This window comes from Drosophila biarmipes, chromosome 3L, assembly GCF_025231255.1.
Source record: "Drosophila biarmipes strain raj3 chromosome 3L, RU_DBia_V1.1, whole genome shotgun sequence".
Lineage (NCBI taxonomy): Eukaryota > Metazoa > Arthropoda > Insecta > Diptera > Drosophilidae > Drosophila > Drosophila biarmipes.
In genome coordinates this window covers 20261768-20279166 of record NC_066613.1, presented here as the reverse complement: position 1 = coordinate 20279166, position 17399 = coordinate 20261768, and the positions used below count along the sequence as shown (strand labels likewise).

General features: G+C 38.3%; 1 protein-coding gene across 2 annotated transcripts in view; it reads left to right on the top strand.

Moving 5' to 3' along the window:
• The window catches only part of LOC108034951 (Ig-like and fibronectin type-III domain-containing protein 2), a 75136-nt gene that overhangs the window by 11466 nt on the left and 46271 nt on the right, over nt 1–17399 (top strand). For both annotated transcript variants that reach the window (XM_017110237.3, XM_017110236.3), the window contains one exon: nt 16543–16632. The gene's annotated coding sequence lies outside the window, so the exon portion shown is untranslated. The remainder of the gene's footprint in view (nt 1–16542; nt 16633–17399) is intronic.

Genomic DNA, 17399 nt, shown 5'->3' with positions numbered 1-17399 from the left:
AAATGTAAATAAATATTTTATTTTAACCCATTGATTAAATAATGGACCAAAGGATAGACTTTATAATACATAAGTGGTTTATGTCTTAAACATTTATTTGTCTATCATTTTAACATTATAAGAAATGAAATTTTTGCGAATCTTTCAAATCGTATGACACATTTTTCAAAAGAGTAATTATTTGGTAGTGCAACAAGCAACGTGACACAGGGCGAGGAAAAACATAACTCAAAATTTAATAGCTGAACATGAGCTTTCCCACATTTTTCACATTTAATGTGACAGTTCATAACTTGGCCGCAAATAATGTTTGGACCGATTACACCTGCCGTATTAATCAGCCTTGATTTGGGGCCCCTTAGCCGTCAATTTGCCCTCGCTTCTTTTTTGTGTCGCTGCCATGTGTTTGTTTGTTGGCCAGCACTTTGTGAGCCACTTCGGCGGCAAAAGCCAACTTGAGACTAGCGGGAAAAAAGTTGGCAACAACCAAGAAATACAAAAAAAAAGAGGGAGGGAGCAAAAATAAAATTACTGAACGCCCCCGCAACAGCTGGCCAAAAACTCGTTGGCAAGCTTATTGTCAACTATTTAAATGCTGCAATTTCGGCCTTTTGTGCAGCCGGAATGTGTGAGGCCCGAGCAGCCATTACACTTGTGGCCATTGTTTGCCTTTATAGCCTTTTGTTGCATAAATCGTTTACAACAATAAAAAAATGGAGGGGGGGGGGGGGGAAAGTTACAGCCGCTATCGCCACTCGTACTTCTTGTTCTCGTTCTGCTGACTGCCGTGTGTAATTTGTCATTCACACCACGTGCTCGGCTGAGAATTCAGCGGGTGAAGGCAGGAAGAGCCACTGCAGTTGCAGTTCTTCACCCCCTCAATCCCCATTTTCCCGCACTTTTCCAAGTCGCTCTCACCCCCTTTTGGGCAGCCCACTTTTCCGCAATCCAGCCCCAACATCCAGCATTTTTAATGGCAGCGAATACACGCGTAAGACGCGACCATTTCCATAATGCAGCACAAGGAGCAACCAGCATCTTCAGCCCGGATTGGTTGCACGTTGCGTCGCACAGTGGTATTTAGTGGATATTTTCAGTAACACAAATTTTGAGTTTGGTTTTAAAAGTTATTTTTGAGATCATCATATAAATATATAAAAAAAAAGCATTTAGCATCGATTTTTAAAGAATTTTTGGGAACACGCTTCAGGTAATTTTAACGAATATTTAAAAAAAAACTTTTTTTTATAATTAAGCATAAAAATTGGTGTTTTGTATACCTTTACCTTATTTGTATGATACAAAATGTATTTCAATTTAAAATATTTAAATAACAAAGGGGCCCTTGATATGGGAGTGCATTTTTTCGTACCCTTTTTGTAATGTATAGGTGTTGGACACCTACCTCTATACACCTACATTCCATCATTTATTTATTTAATTAAATTTTTTTTAATTAAAGTTTAACTTGCTGCATATAAAAACACAACATGCAAAGTAATTTCTTAGGTAAAATAGAAACTTAACATTTATTCCCATGATTTCAACGAAATACCATTTAACTCGTCCCACTGTGCAGTACAAAAAAGCGAAAAGCTGTATGCACTCGAGCTGTATTTAAATGGTGTGTGAGCGCATTCGGAACCCTTCTCCTCTTGTCGCAGCATCTTAGTGCTCTTTTTCCCAACTTGGCGCACTTTTGTTCTTAAAATTCTGCGTACGTGATCGAAATGTTTGGCAATGTAATACATTCAGTACTTTCAGTGCTTATATCCCCTGCATCGCTTGAATATAAATTTAGCTTAATTTTTTGTTTCACATTTTTTTGTTTGAATATGTTTGGGAATTTATGTGAATTCATGTAAATTATTCAGTGCATTTGGTAAATTTGATGGGGTGGAAATGGTAGCTCGGGGATACTTGCCGAATATTGGATTAAATTTCAATAGTCTCCATTCACCCTCTTTTTTGCAATATAAAGTGTTTGCCAAAGAAATATTGAAAGTCATCTAAGGGCAAAATACAATTCAAATCGATTTCAATATTAAGGTTTTATTTTTTCAATCGATTATAAAAACAGCAGCAATTAACAAAAGCTCGTAACGAATATTACGTATACGCCACCATGGTGTACCCAAGTTTGTTTATTCAAATGCTCATGTTTATCCCGTGATAAGATGATTAATATGCTTAATGGGTAGTGTTTGGGCATGGGCCTCCGAATGGGCACCAGGTGGAAGATCCCCCAAAGCCTATCGAGCGTTGGGCTCTCGGTGACCTTTTGTCTTAATCACAAACACATAGACCCGAAGACCCAGACGACCCATTTCAAGGCAAAATGCCACCGAAAGCGTCTCCCATGCAAAGAAATATTAATGAGCTGCTGCCGACTTGGAGTGTTGTCTAAACAAGACAACAACGGCTATGGCAAACAGCGTTTTGTCTGCTCATAGATTTTTGATTCAAATTTAATTACTTAAAGGAAATTATACTCAAATTGGCTTTCAGCTTTGGCGCACGCAACTGGAAAATATTTTCATCTTCATCAAGATATTTTTGTGTACGCTTGAGTGGGGATAAAGCGGAGTGGAGTTGCTTTTTTGGATCGGAGTGGGAGGGACGTTTGTTTTTGGGGCTGCCCTTTTTGTGCGTTTAATGCTATTAAAAAGGCTTTCAACGGAATATTTTTGGGCTATTTTAGAATCAATTAATCTATTAAATTGTATATATTTAATAGCACGTAATGGTTGTGGCTCTCTTGCCGGCCATTTGGTGTTTCTTTTCAGCAATTTTGGGGTTTTCGGGGCCAATTTTAAATGGACTCTTTTAAGAGATTATAATTTGGGGGAAAACTTTGATGACATGCGGAATTTACTTTAATGGAACTGATGAATGAGTTTAGCTTTTAAAATGTACTAACTGGTTTATGCGAATAATTAAAAAATACATTTTTCACCATTTTGCATTAAAGTGAATTATGCGTCTGGCAATTCCACAAAATATTTTTAACATATTTCAGTAAAAAGCAAATATTATCTGCACTAAATAATTTCCAGATCGCATCGTAATAATTTATTGAAAAATTGACTTGATTATTGCGGCAAACCGAGGCAATCGAATAGCCAATTTAGCAAACCGAAATCTAATAGAAGATTTCAATCACAAGAAAAGTGTCAACCAAACAGAAAATTTGCCAACTGATAATTGTGCCAAGAAACGGCAAACGAAAAGAAGGCAACACGATATATATTTTCCATATGTTTTGTGTGCAAAGTAAATCATAGTTCAAGGCTGAATTTAATGCATTTGCAGTTTGAGATGGCTTAGCACAAGGGCGAAAACCACTTGCCCCTGCCAGAACTGGAATAAAAATGCAATGCCTCGTATATATATACCCACATATACACAGTTTAAGTGCATCCACAAACAAACGTGTATAAAATGCGCATATATAACACATAGAGGACCGCAGCCAGCATTTAATACAAATATAAATAAAACGGAACTGGGTTGCCCGCGGCTTAGTGAAAAAATATACAAAAAAATGGGCGGGAAGGGGACTGCAAAGTGTTACATCAGTGGAAAAGAGCTCGGCCTGACCTTGACTTATAAACACTTTTATAACAATTACATTTTGCATTTTTCTCGCCGCCGCTTATTATTATTTCAGCTCGCTGCCATAGAACTGAAATCATTAAAAATGAATAAAAAGACGTAATAATAAAGAAGCGAAACCCACTCGACTTGATGCAAATAAGCACAGCTACAGCAGCAAAAGCGCTTTGAGTGATGCCTATGAAGCCAGGCCAGCTGAGTGGGTCAGTTGAGCCAGCCACATGCAACCACAGTGGGCACTAGCTATGCATAACTCTAAAGCCATGAAACAAACAAAAAAAGCAATTATTACAAAAAATGTACAAAATAATCATAAAATGTATAATAAATGCTTTAGTTTTTTCATGATAAAAATAGTATCTACCATCAAACATCTAGTAAATATATATAAATATTATTATAATAAATATAAAAAATGTATTATACAAAAATATGGTTCTAAATATATATATTCTGAAAATATATAATTTAAAAACTTTTTCCTTGACCATTGAAAAAGGTTTTAAAGGCATGTTAAAGATAAAAGCAAACTTTAAAAATGAGTAACTTTAATACCACAATGTATTTTCTTTTTAATTAAATTAGTAGATTCTTTTGGACTTATATTGTATGAATGGAAATTACATATTTTCCAATAACAATGACAACCCTCTGTAGCCAACCCCTTATAATTGCACACAATCAGGTGACTCTCAGCTAGTTAAAGATTTGCCCAAGTGGGTAGGGCACCCCCCTGCCCAAGCAGCCCGTTCCCCTCCCCCTGGCCCACAGTGCCACCCATCAAGTTGGCATCCACAATAACAATAACTATGCATGAGCTGTACAAAAGTCAAACAATAATGATTGGAACGAACCACAAAAACCGACTGCGCCACAAAATCAATAATTAAAATCGCTGCAAGGTGCTTCTCTTGATTACACGAGAAGATACCGAAATCATTTTTAACTTGAGTCGAGAAAAAGTAAATGTTAACTCAAAAGGCAGCAGCAAAAATCAGCAATCTAAGAGACAAAAAACGAAACCGAAGACAGATGGGCCAAAGCACAGCAGTAAAACGATGAGTATTAAGAGAATAGCGATGTGGCACCATAGTTAGAACAAAATAAAAAACAAAGCTCAAGCCGCAAAAAAATAGCATCGTTAGATGCGCCTCAAGGTCAGGCGAGCATTATTATCGTATTGAATTCACGGCGTTGAAAATGAGATAAAGAAAAATCCAAAAACTAATCAAAATAATAACTCAGAGCAATTAAAGTCGCTTACAAACAAAGTAGATAGAACTAGGCACTTCGGAATACTTTTTTACTCTACAATCGCCTAATAAAGAACTTGAGAAATTGTGAATATTAAATCCATATCAAGTTTTTTTTCTTTTTAATAAATAACAATTTTTTTTAGAAATAATAGTTTATATTTACTCAACTTTATCTGATCATAACCTTTTACTGTGCTTTTTTTTGTAGCTTATATTATTTTCTTAAATATAAGTTGGTGATTAATATAGTCCAAATCATAAACTCATAAAAAATATATGAAAAAGGCTGTGCTGTCATTTGTTCCCCTTGGGGGTGTGATAAAGTCTGTTAAAAGTTTTAATTTCAGTTAATTGGCTTAATTGTTAATTTAAACTAATATGCAGTTTTCTGCATTGCGTGTTTAGGTGTCTTTAAGTTGCATGTGACCTAGTAATAAAATGAAGTGATAAACATACTGCTGTCTTCCAAAGTTCCCGCATCTTTGGGATGTGCAAATAGAGATGTTATGTTAAATTCCTCGAAACTTAAATATATATTACATTTAGAATTGCGAGTAAGAACAAACACTTTTCCTTTTGTTTTAAAAAAAGTGTAGTTATCCCACATGTCTTAGGGCTTACCAACTTCTCGGTTGCTTCGACTCGAGCTCTATGCTCGCACATCTTGCCCAAGAAGTTATAGCTCCCTAATCTGTTGTTTTTTGCACTGCTCTCGGTGGGTTTATCTGCCAGCTTTGACAAACATCAGAAATGGATGCCAAGCCGAAGGGTGACAAAAAGTGTGACAGCATTCTCAAAACTACTTCGCTGGGCCAAGCCCCAGAGGCGTTCTCGAAGCTGTCAGAGTGGCAAGTGAAGAAGATATTGCAACATTTCTCGCACTCCAAGCGAATGGAGCACAAACGCTATTGACGCAAGCTGGATGAGCTGACAAAGGTGCTAAAAAATGTGAGAAGATTGAACGCCTCACTGACTCACCTGCCCAACTGACTGGCTGACTGACTGGCTGACTGACAGACAGTTTATCAAATGATGGACGGCTCGGTGTGTATCTCTCGATTCCCAGCCACTTGTGTTGTTAAGCTGCTAAGTAACTGAATCTGGAATTAACTGAAGCCATATTTAGTGACAATTAGTGAGACAACAGAGGCAGCAGCCGCGCTGAAAAATTTAGTATCTGAAAATGTGTAATGCGACACAGTTTGTGAAATGCGAAACTCAGCAGAAAGTTGACAACTTTGGCTAGGAACGTGTCGTGACACTTGGCACTCAGTAATGCAAATTTCGATGTGATGGGTTAAAACATCAGACTAAACAAACTGTTCGAGCCATTTTAATATGCCTTAAAAGCCCAACCCCTATTTCTATTTTCTGGAAGTATCAAATAACAATTTTTGAAATAATTGGAGTGTGGCTAAAGGCCATAATATTAGCATGGTTGGCTTTTAGTATAGCTAAAACCATAAAATCGAACCCATAAAATTAGAGAATAAAATACGCTTGAGATTTAAGGTTTACGTTCACTCGATTGACTGAGGGAATACATCTGTTGAGTGTAATCAAGTTTGAAAAATTCAAAATCGATAAGTGGGGCTAGCAAGGAAAACAACGCTTTAAGGACATAGTGAACTTAAATAATAGTACTTGTTTTGCAATATCCAGTTTATTTTGTACAAATTTATTTTACAATTTTATTACTTTTATTTTTCTCATGAAAATACTAGCTAAGACAGTTGACTGTGTCGTATGCTCATTTATGACTCGCCATGTAAGACACAGCTAGAGAACTATTGCAGAAAATCGTAAAACGGTCATAACTGAACTTTTCCAGTAAAACCGCCCAGCTGGCCTAATGATTTATTGGCCAGGCACTTAGTATTCTGGTGTTGACAGGGCCGCAGACCAGAAAAAATCTGTACCACGTCCATCTCTAATGACAACCGACAACTTATAAGCGAGTGGCATTGAAACATTTAACGCGTTTATATTTAAAATGTATGACTACGCATATGGTGTGTGGCTAAGTACGTAAATATATGGCTATGGCTAAATGTGTGTGCATGCCTGTATGTAGCTGGTCTTGAAATCGTGGCTGCTTCTGCTTTTGGCCAACCCGGCGCACACACACCCCCCGTGCATACATAATTAATTTATAAATTGTTAAGACAACGTACGATACAACACTTGGCCGTACATTTCTTTTGATGCTTTATCAACTGGCTGGAATTTCGGGGTGGAGCTGGCTGGTTTCTGTGGGGTGGTGCTGGGTGGCGGGCTGTCAGCTAGCGCAACGCTTCGTTTGGTTTTGCCTTGACAGCTGCCTAGTGGTGCGGGCCTTCGGGGGGGTGGGCATCCGTTGGGCTGGGCCGCACAGTCAGCCTGTCTCAATTAAGCGCAAATTGAATTAAATACTTTCACATGCGAAAACAAAGCTGGCCAAACACACGCACTGCCGGGGCAGGAGACTGAAGACGTGTTTTTCCTATTAAAAAGAAAAATGTGAACGGAGCGAGAGGACTCGAAAGGCAGGCTCCAAAGGGAAAGCGACCGTGATTCTGTGGCAGATGAGACAATAGCAACAGAGCAGCCCGGGATTCAATGATAACAAATTGAACGTGTGCCGTAGGAACCCATAGAGCTTACAATCTATCACTCGCCACCAAAGGCACTCTGTTTGTGAAGTGGTATTTTCAAGGCCTTATAAATGAACTAGTTTTGTAAAGACAATAAAAAAGGTTTTAAAATAAAACATTTAAATGAAATTAAACAAAGAAGATATATTTTTTTGTATAAATATTATAATTGGTTATTTTTAGTATATAATAAATGAATTGAGTTTAGTATAGTGTTTTAAAAATATATTTAAAACACTAAAGTTTTAATTAAAATTTTTAATAGTTTTTAGGTGCCCTTAACTTATAAATTTTTAAATATAGTGTTTAGTTACTTTAATCTGATCGTAATCTTGTGACAATAGATTTTAAATTCGTTTTAGGCATAAAAAAGTAAATTAAAATTGTTATATTTCTATAAAGCTTATAGGGCAAGATAAATTCCTCGTTAACCACTCTCCACTCTGTCTTTATTTATACCTAATTGATATTTTGAAAGAACAATCTGTAAAGTTTCGCTTCCAAAATCGTAAGCACTCCCCGGGCATTTTAGCTGGAAACAGGCTTTAAGGGGCTTATAATCTTAACAGAGACGGGGGTCGTTAGGAGCCCGGTCATACCTTTATTCCCCACTCGAACTCAAATTGGTTTAATTATTTGGATACCTAAGACCCCTGGGCTCGCTCTGGGCCCACTGTGCTAAGCCCCCTGACTGATGCCGTAAATCCGCAGAGCCGGCGAGACTATTACGTGGTTAAACGCACCATGTCCACATGGGTCTCAGATGGCCGATCTGCCCGGCCAGTTATTCGCTCAGGCACACACAATCAGTTGACCCAGTCCGGTCGTGGGAATGGGCTGAGGCCGCTGCCCAGATACATGGATATAGATACAAATTCAATCTTTTACTGCCTCTGTTTTTTTTTCAATGGCATCGCTTCACTTTTGTTCCTACAATTTTGCACTTGCTTTCCCCAGCACCATGATGTCCTTTTGCTTAGGTTTTTTTTCACTTGTTTTTCCTGGCTTTCCTCTGCCTTGGGTTTTGTTTTTGGTGTGGCACACGTTTAGCTTCAATCTTCTGGGCTCTCATTGCTAGTTTTGCGTTTTTCACATGGAGAAAAGTGTGGAATATTCTCTGGATTTCGAAGGGAAATGGAGATAGAAACCTTGCATGTAATAGAGATAAATTACCATTGAAGAATAAAAAACATTTCTATAAAATGACAGGCTAATCTAATCTAATCTTAATCTATCCAAATCCAACATTAATATATTTTTAAAGCTTAGAACTCTTAGAACTCTAGCAAAACACTTATACTGAATGTTTGTAATTATGGAATGCTTTGTGGTAAGTTATAATCCTACCCTACTTCATTAGATACTCTTTTCCCAGTGCACGAAGGCCAAATATCGTTCTTCCAGTAGATTTTTCTGCGTTGATTTGTCTTGGATTTCCTCGTTCGTATGTGTTGGTTCAGCCTTTAATTCATTAGACCACAATCGTATTAAGTCTGTAGTTGGGGCTGTGGGCCTGCAATTTCATTTCATTTCGGTTCGGCTCAGTCCAGTCCAGGTTTTTTCTCTCCTTTCGCTCGTGACACTTTTTTCCCAGGGCATCGCTTACAATATCCCCAAACACACACTCGCACACTCACTCAGACACACGGATTGCCGTGGGACATGACAGCTTTTGGCTGTCATGTTTAGTCCGCGCGTTGTGTTGTGATTTCCGTTTCCGCTGGCAATCCGGCGAATGCATGCGGTCGTCTCTTTCACGCTTTTTACGCACCGCACGCTACGTGTCGCCGCCAATAAAAAGTACAAACAAAAAACCGACAGCCGGAAAAAAATAAACGGAATTACAAGTTATCCCCCACTCAGAACACACATATTACATATAGCCACGCACCGAAGCTGCGGCGTGGCTGTGGCTGTAGCTATAGCAAAGCTATAAAAGTCAATAACGTCGTTAGCAAAAAATAAAAAAGTCAAATTGAAAATATAGTAAGACAGTTGAGAAGAATGCGAAAATAAAATAAAAAAGTTCAGGCATCGCCTTGCTAATAAATTCGTCAGCGGAATAATTTGGGGGAAAAACAAAAATGAGGATTAGGTAGGTTGAACAGAGTTTCGACACCGAAATACTTACTTATTTGGCTGCCTTTTTAGGGGAAATAAAATGTATTTTAGAGGTTTTAAAGATAGCATCTTAGATATACTTGTATAAATTATATAAAAAAGAAAATACTTGATTAAACCATATTTAATTTTTGAGAACGAGAAGATATCTTAACCATCAAGGTCGAGGTAAGGCCCATATTATAAATTTAATTAAATAATTTTGGAAATTAAGCATTTTTCGTATTCTAATTAACAATTACCGATATTTTCTAAATTTTTATATTTTATTAATACATAGAGTTAGGATCTCTAAATAAATTATAAATATAAAATATTTTAATTAAGTAAAATTTGAAAGTCCATTTATTTTGTTTTTAGATGAATATTATATACAACAAATATAAATATATTTAATAAAAATCTGCTAAAAGTATTTATTTTTAGAAATTTACCCATCAGCTTATCCACTCTTACAACTAACCCCTCAAATCGGCAGTCCCAAGTAATTGTTATGTTAGTGGTTGGCAATTAACTTACAAGATCTTGAAGTGCTCCCTTGAGCACCATCCAAGTTCTTGATTCCGCTGTCACATTCCCCTCGCAGGAGCTGAGCATACCCCTTCGGATAACCTCTTGGTTATTGGGTATTAAAAATGTAGAGTCTCTAAGCGGATTTCAACATGCTTCATCCGCCCACGCTCATTGCGATTGATATTGGTATTGGTATTGCCATTGCGCCTTGCATGTGTGGGGGGCTAAAGTGTGTGTATGAGTATCTGTGAGTGTGTTTGCGTGTGAGTATCTGTGTGAGAGAGGCGACGACTTTGTCGACGCCATTGCTGCCTGTTACAGGAAATCAAAGCTTATCAGCGACTACAAGGACGACTGTCGTTGCGCTGATTTCGTTTGCGTCGAGTCCTCGGTCCTCAGCCAACATCCTCCAGCCCCTTAAACCACCTCCCCCGAAATCCCCATCGTTAGGCCTCGCAGAGCTATTTCAATGCCACTCGAACTGCCACCCCGAATTGGTGGATTCCCTCCCATTAAATTACATGACGATGGCATTTCGAGCATTTGGCTTCTGGTTTTTTTTTCCTTTTTTTTTTGGAGAAGATGCACACACACTTACTTGTGCGGTAATCGCAATGTGTTTGGAAATTGATGTCAACAGGTTAATAAGATCTATATTTATGGCGCATTTATATATGTGTTCTCCAAGTGCCTCCCTAGCGCCCTCTCTTTCGGTGCCCCTGCAGCTGTCTCTGTCACTGCGTGTGTGCCGAGCAGATAAAAGATTATGGAGCTCCGCTCGAAGGGAGCTGAATGTATAATGTAATGCCCCACACATGAGGTAAGTGGGTGGTTAATTAAGGAATGTTTTTAAATACGTGAGCTGGAATTCTTTTGAAATATATACATGTACATTTGGTACTGATGATCTGTTCGGGGTGTCGACTTTCTTTGAATCGGTGGGTGGGAAATATTTTGTGGCTTATGGCGTGCGTTAAATGGCTTAAAGAGAATTACACAAGTTATTTCAGAAATGCAGACGGTATCCCATTACGGTGCTTTATTTCTGTTTTATTAATTTATTTCATTAAAACGCGTTAATAATTACCGCTTGTATGCAATATTAATTGGTTCAAACATTTACTTTAGCCCTTGACCCACTATAAAATTGTTAAATTTAACTTTAATAGTAACAACGCCTTAAAATAAAGCTTCATAAACAAAGTTTTCAATTAAATATAATTTGGTTTTCTGCACACTGCGTACTCGTAATAAATCATTTTCCATTTTGGCAGACTATAATTTCAAACAGCATTTATGCCCGAATCTACAATAATCCTCTTCGCTATATGCCCTCAACGAATGCATGATTTAATCATGTTTATATCATTCGACAGAAATAAAATCAACACTTTAAAGTCGTCAAATGGATTACAGTGTTTTACATAGTAATCCTTAAAGAAGATTTTGATGCGCATTACAGCAAGCCACATCATAAAAACACTTTTAATTACATCCCAATCGACTTTTCTCGCATCCTTTGGCAGCCTTTATTGCTAGCGCTCATCGAGAAACTTTAATATTAATACTTTGTTGAAAGGAAGCTGGCAGAAAATAAGGCAGAGACCGGATAATATTGAGCAAGAATTTTTCACAGTCCATTTAATTTAATTAATTTTCATTCGTAATAAATTTTGTTTTTCTGCTGTGGCGGACATTCTTTCGGAGCGAAAAAAGCCAGTGGCAAAGATGTCGTCGGCAAAGAAGACTGTTAAATTTAAATTTATATATGTATAGTGCGTCTACGTAGAGCTACGACCACTTCGATTTGACTGCATACACACGCAGCTATGATTGACTTTTCCACTTAGTAGGAGGCGGTGGGGAAAATCTGGTTGCCGGGCATAGAAACCGGGCTATCTATAATCAATTTACACAATTTCCTCGTCATTTCCGCGATGCCAGCTCAGAGCCTGGTCCACAGCGGGCCTTTAGAGAAGTAACTTGAATTAGTCCTCTACTGATTGCTTTCAGCTTTTAGTCCCTCTCGCCTGGCCCGATCTATCTCTGTCATTTGGCTCCTTTGAGCCAGCTAAACAATGTTCCCTGTCAGCAGAAGCCGTGGTAGTGAGGCCACTACCATGTAGCCACTACCAACGACGGGCAGCCGTTTTTGTTAGCTGCCGCTCGAAATAGATTAACATCTTCACGCAGCGGCAATTAAACATGTAGCAGACACATAGATTTTCCTCAGCGCAAAGTTCTCAGTTCCACTCCATTTCTTTTGAAGGAAGGCCAACAGGAATACAGGTTACACTATTTTTATATATGTCTGACAAAATAGGGAATAGTTCTTTATTGGTTTTAAAAAATATTTTAAACAAAGCTTATTACTTTTTTATTTTTTTTGTAATAAATAATAATATTTTATTTGATTATTGACTACGTTTTTCTGGAATAATTCGGTTTTTATAGGTAAAAACATAATGTTTGCAAAATTATATTAAATCACCTCAAGTTTGGGCACATATCTATATTTAAATTAATTAATAATTAGATTTGATTGTTTTGAATTATTTTTCAATTTAATAATTTAATTTAGATTTTTTAATGTATTTTAATGTCATATTGTTTTATATAACAGTTTTGGTAAAACATTTATAATATATTTATAAATTCATATTAAAATGGAAAGATGTTTCTCATCTTGTTTTTGAGTGTGCCACTTTTTTAAGCTTTACCGGTTAGTTATGATTAATGCACGCATTTATCCAAAGAGGTCACCACTTTACTTCTCTCAAAAGGAGTGCCGCATCGACAGGACTTCCTTCGAAAGAGACCATTTCCGGTATTGCAGCTACCCGAAGTGAGGGTATCTAAATACTGACCCCGCATATTGATACACAGACGAGGAGGAGGACGACGACGACGTAAAGTCGACTTAAAGGACAAGAACTCCGCCCCGTCCGGAAGTGGCAGGAAGCGGAGAAAGAAAAAGGCATAAGATGGCAACTTTTGCCCATTTCTGGTAGTGGCTGGCCTTCCTTTATTTCCGCTTTTTTTTCAGGCTGTACGTTCGGTTTAGTTGTGTTTTGTGGGCGGCGCACATGACTGGAAATTATTTAAGCAGCTGTCAGCTTTGCACCGTCGCGCTTTGGCAGCACCAAAATGAGGAATCGCAGGATATATGCTCGTGTATATGTATTCCGGGGGTTAGGTTAGCAAAAGACAGTCACAAATTGGCAGGCTGCCTTGGTAGTTCGCCCCGTTGACTTTTTAAGCGCCAAGTGCGCACCCTGAACGCATGAAGATAAAAAGTGCGGATATAATCTCTCCCCTCCAGAATGTGTATCCGTGTGTGTGTGCGAGTATCTGAGGGCGACTTAACTACCCGTATGTCTGCATAAAAGTGAAGTTTAAGGATGCGAACTGGGAGGCCAGGAGACGACTTTTTGCCAAGTTCAAGTTGCGCAACTAACGGCAGAGCCAAAAAAACTATGCTTCGGAATTCAATCAGCCCAGAGTTCGAAGGGTTAATTGAAAGTTGGTTGCCTCGCCAGAGCTTACATACTTTAATTGAAATTTGGAGTGCTTAAGAAGCTCACGAAACTTTCGATCTGTGCGTTTTCACTGCTCGCATAATCTTTGGGAACATTGTTTTTATGGGGAAATATTTTTAATCTGCAAGTTTTGCTCAATTTTACCTTGTTGCATTTTCATACTTTTAAAAAAGTTATTATTTACTACATGCTTTTGAATGGGTACCAGGCTATCATGTATTTATTGGGTAATTTTAATAATGATATCATCAATTTTTTCCTCTTTCGCCCTTAAAATAGTTAGGGTTGTAAAACTCCTTTGCAGTAAAAGAGACATTGTTTATTGATATCCCTTCATCACCTGTTCAATTCCATTACCCTACATGGGTAATTGAAACCCGTATCTCGCCAAGATAAACGCCAAAAAACTATTTTGCCCGGTTTTAAGGCAAAGAACATTTAATCAAATAAAAGCTTCCCCGCCCGCAATCTCCTCCTTCCCGGGAAAACTTCGTCTTAAGGACTTACCATATGCATATTGCTAACACGCCACATCGTGGAAGGTCTTAAAAAAAAAAGGGCGACAAAAAATGTCAACCCACAGGAGCCAGAAAAAATGGATGGGATAAGTTGGTGCAGTGTGGTTAAAGTCAAAGTTGGTATCCAGTTTCCACTGTTGCTGCCGGTTTGCCACTGTTTGTTTTGGGGTGTTTGCGAATTTATTTATTGGCGCAGACTGGCGTCGTTTTTACCTTCCTGCCAGCTTCGGGTGGCTTTGGCTGCAGCCATTGGGCAACATTTTAGTGCCGGCTTTATTTACCTGCAGGCAGCCAGAGTAATGGGTTAAATAAAAAGCTAACTGCTGTGCAGGTGGCACGGCACCCTCGCCGAGACAATGTTTTAACCATGGCCTTAAATGCTTAATTGTAAAATAGTTTGGCCGCTAAGCGAGGAGTCTGGCATCCACGGCTCGCTTTTCTATGGCCCCGGGCTAATAGGGTTTTAATGTAATTTGTGGACTTTGCAGGCCGAACGATGACTGGAGAGGTATTGCTTTCTTATCGATTTACACTTCGATTGCGGCGCGATCTCTTTGTTTTCACCAACTTATTTTCTAGCAGGGATTTCCAAGATTTTGAAACCCTTGAAAATTACCTTCACTTAAATGTTAGTTGTGCTTTCATTACTTGAAATAAAATAAAAAGGAAAAACCCAGTTAACATTATAATTTAAAATATTTTTCAAAGCCAATAGCTCTCCTTTAGTAAATGGATTCTTAGATTTACTTTAGGTTGTTCAATGATTTATCTAATAAAGCAAATTAAACCAAATTGTCTTGCTACAGGCTTACTAATTATAATTAAACTTTATATTATTAAGGTATTACGGCCTACTCGCAGACTGTTGGTACCCCAAAGGTAGAAACCTCTGTCTTTTCCGCCGCCGTCCTATTTTGTGGGTATTTTTTTTTCGCCCCACTAGCAACAGACTGAGCGCTTGGTAATTAAAGCGAAATAAAGTGTGGATGGGTGGCATCCTGCTGGCAATCCTTTAAATGTTTGTCTAGCTGTTTGGAAGTCATCCTTATCCTTGGCATCCCGCTTGGCATCCCGCTTGGCGCCCACTCCCCCGGAAAAGCCCGCCCCCACGACTGAGGCCCATTCTCATGTAGATGTTGGAGTTATGGGCGTGCCCTGCATAGTTCTTGTTGTTGTTTGCTATTCATCGTCCTCGCTGGGAGGTTCTGCTGTGCACTTAAAAAAAATGGTGGTTGATAATTAATTAATATATTTGTAATAAATATGTTAAACTATTTGATAATCGCTTTTTAAGTGCTTTAAAGCAATCCCATCCCGATAAAACACACATATGCCAACGTTTTTTCCCATCCTTGAAACATGCCAAATAGTCCTTTTTCGGTATAACCATCATATGCTTCTTCAATTCAGTAGAATTAGTATTATTTAATATGAATTAGGAATACATATTAAACAATATATTTTAAACTTAGAATATTTATTTTGTATTTTTCAATTACAAATAGGTTTCTCTGTCAACTTTTTCTCTCAGTGTTGGCACAAACGCAGTTACTTTCGTTGTTCCTGCTACTGTTGCCATAGTTGTTGTTGTTCGTACAACGTAAAATTAATTTGCACAGCCGTTTTTCATTTCGTTTGTCGCTTCAATGTTTAATGTCTGAGTGTGTGTGTGTGCGTGCGTCTGTGTGTGTAAGTGGGTGTGTCTGTGTGTGAGCGTTCCTTGCATATTTTAGCAAGATTGCATTCATTCCAAATTCATCGCTCTTAAACCCATCCATCCACCTGCCCCTCCCCCATTTTCCCCGCCCAGCCGACACACCTTTCGCTTCACCACCTCCATTTTCCTCGAAAAGGAGCTACAATCACTTACTACTTTACCTGGCCCGGAGGAACAGGACCAGGACGAGTTGAAGCCGTTTTCGATGGGGTCTAGGGGTAGATTTATATGTGCTTAGTTGCCTTCGGAACGTTTACCAGCGAATTTATAACATTTTTAATGCAAATTGGGACATGAAAAGAGTTAATTTCCTTTATGAACAAAGGCAGTCAACATTCCGAGAGACCAGGAGTCTTTTGCTTTTGAGTTAAGTTGAAAATGTAGATCCTTGGCTTTGTTTAGTTGATTTTGATGGCATTTAGTAATCGGTAATGGCTATTAAAGTAATCGATTGGAATTCTAATTTGCTTTTTTTTAGTTTTCCAACACTGAAAGTTATATAATCTCGGTTGTTTCATAATTAAATATGTAGGCAAACAAAAGGAATATGAATTTGTTTTCTTTGATCATATCATAGTATAATTAATTAACTAATTTAAAACTAACTTTCCCATCTATTGTATCTTTCAGATTTTCCACGATTGTAACGAATGATTTGTATGAATTTGAAGGCAACCTTGGAGCTGAAAGGATTAAGCAGTCGCATACTTTACGAGCCCAGTAAGTGCGGCCAACTCATTAACATCGAATCCCCATCGAGATATAGAACAGTCGATATATCATTTTACGGGGCTGCCATCAAAATAAACAACTTGACCAAAATGATACCCTTAAGCGGGCTGCAATAGCTGGCAATTTACCTCCTTATTTTTTTTTTTGTTTTGGGGCTAGGACCGTAAATTCCGGACAGACTGGGTGGAAGCGCAAAAAATTTATAGACAAACTTGTGCTATTGCAGTGGGTCGGGTTTTTCGGGATGGCAGAACTTTTGCTTGAATATAATATTCATAAATTTAATCCGAGCAAACACTTTTCGCGTATTTCGTGCGCTTTATTTTTGGTTTTTCTCTTTGGGCCACGTTTTTGTTTTTATTTTGGCCGTCCACGTTTATCACTGAGACGACGTCAAGTATTCCACTTTTGCAACATTTTCCGGGTTCGGTTTGCTTTGGCCCACCCGCTCCTCGGCCTAACTCTCCGTATCTGTGTTTTCGTGGCAAAGCAGAAATAAACAAAATAAATAATTCATAATGCAAATAGGCCAGAGCACACAGAGACAACCCGAATGGCAAGGCAGCGGGAAAATAAGAGCCCGAGGCGGTATTGCAGCCCGGCCAGGACTTAGATCCTGACTCCGACTCGGATTTTTGACTCCTTCCGCTGCTCTCGATCCTTGGACGAATCGCAGGCAATCTGGCCCGTGTACATAAGCACTTTTCAGGCGAAAGGATTATCAAACGAATCAGGTATTCCGGCCATTGTTGGCA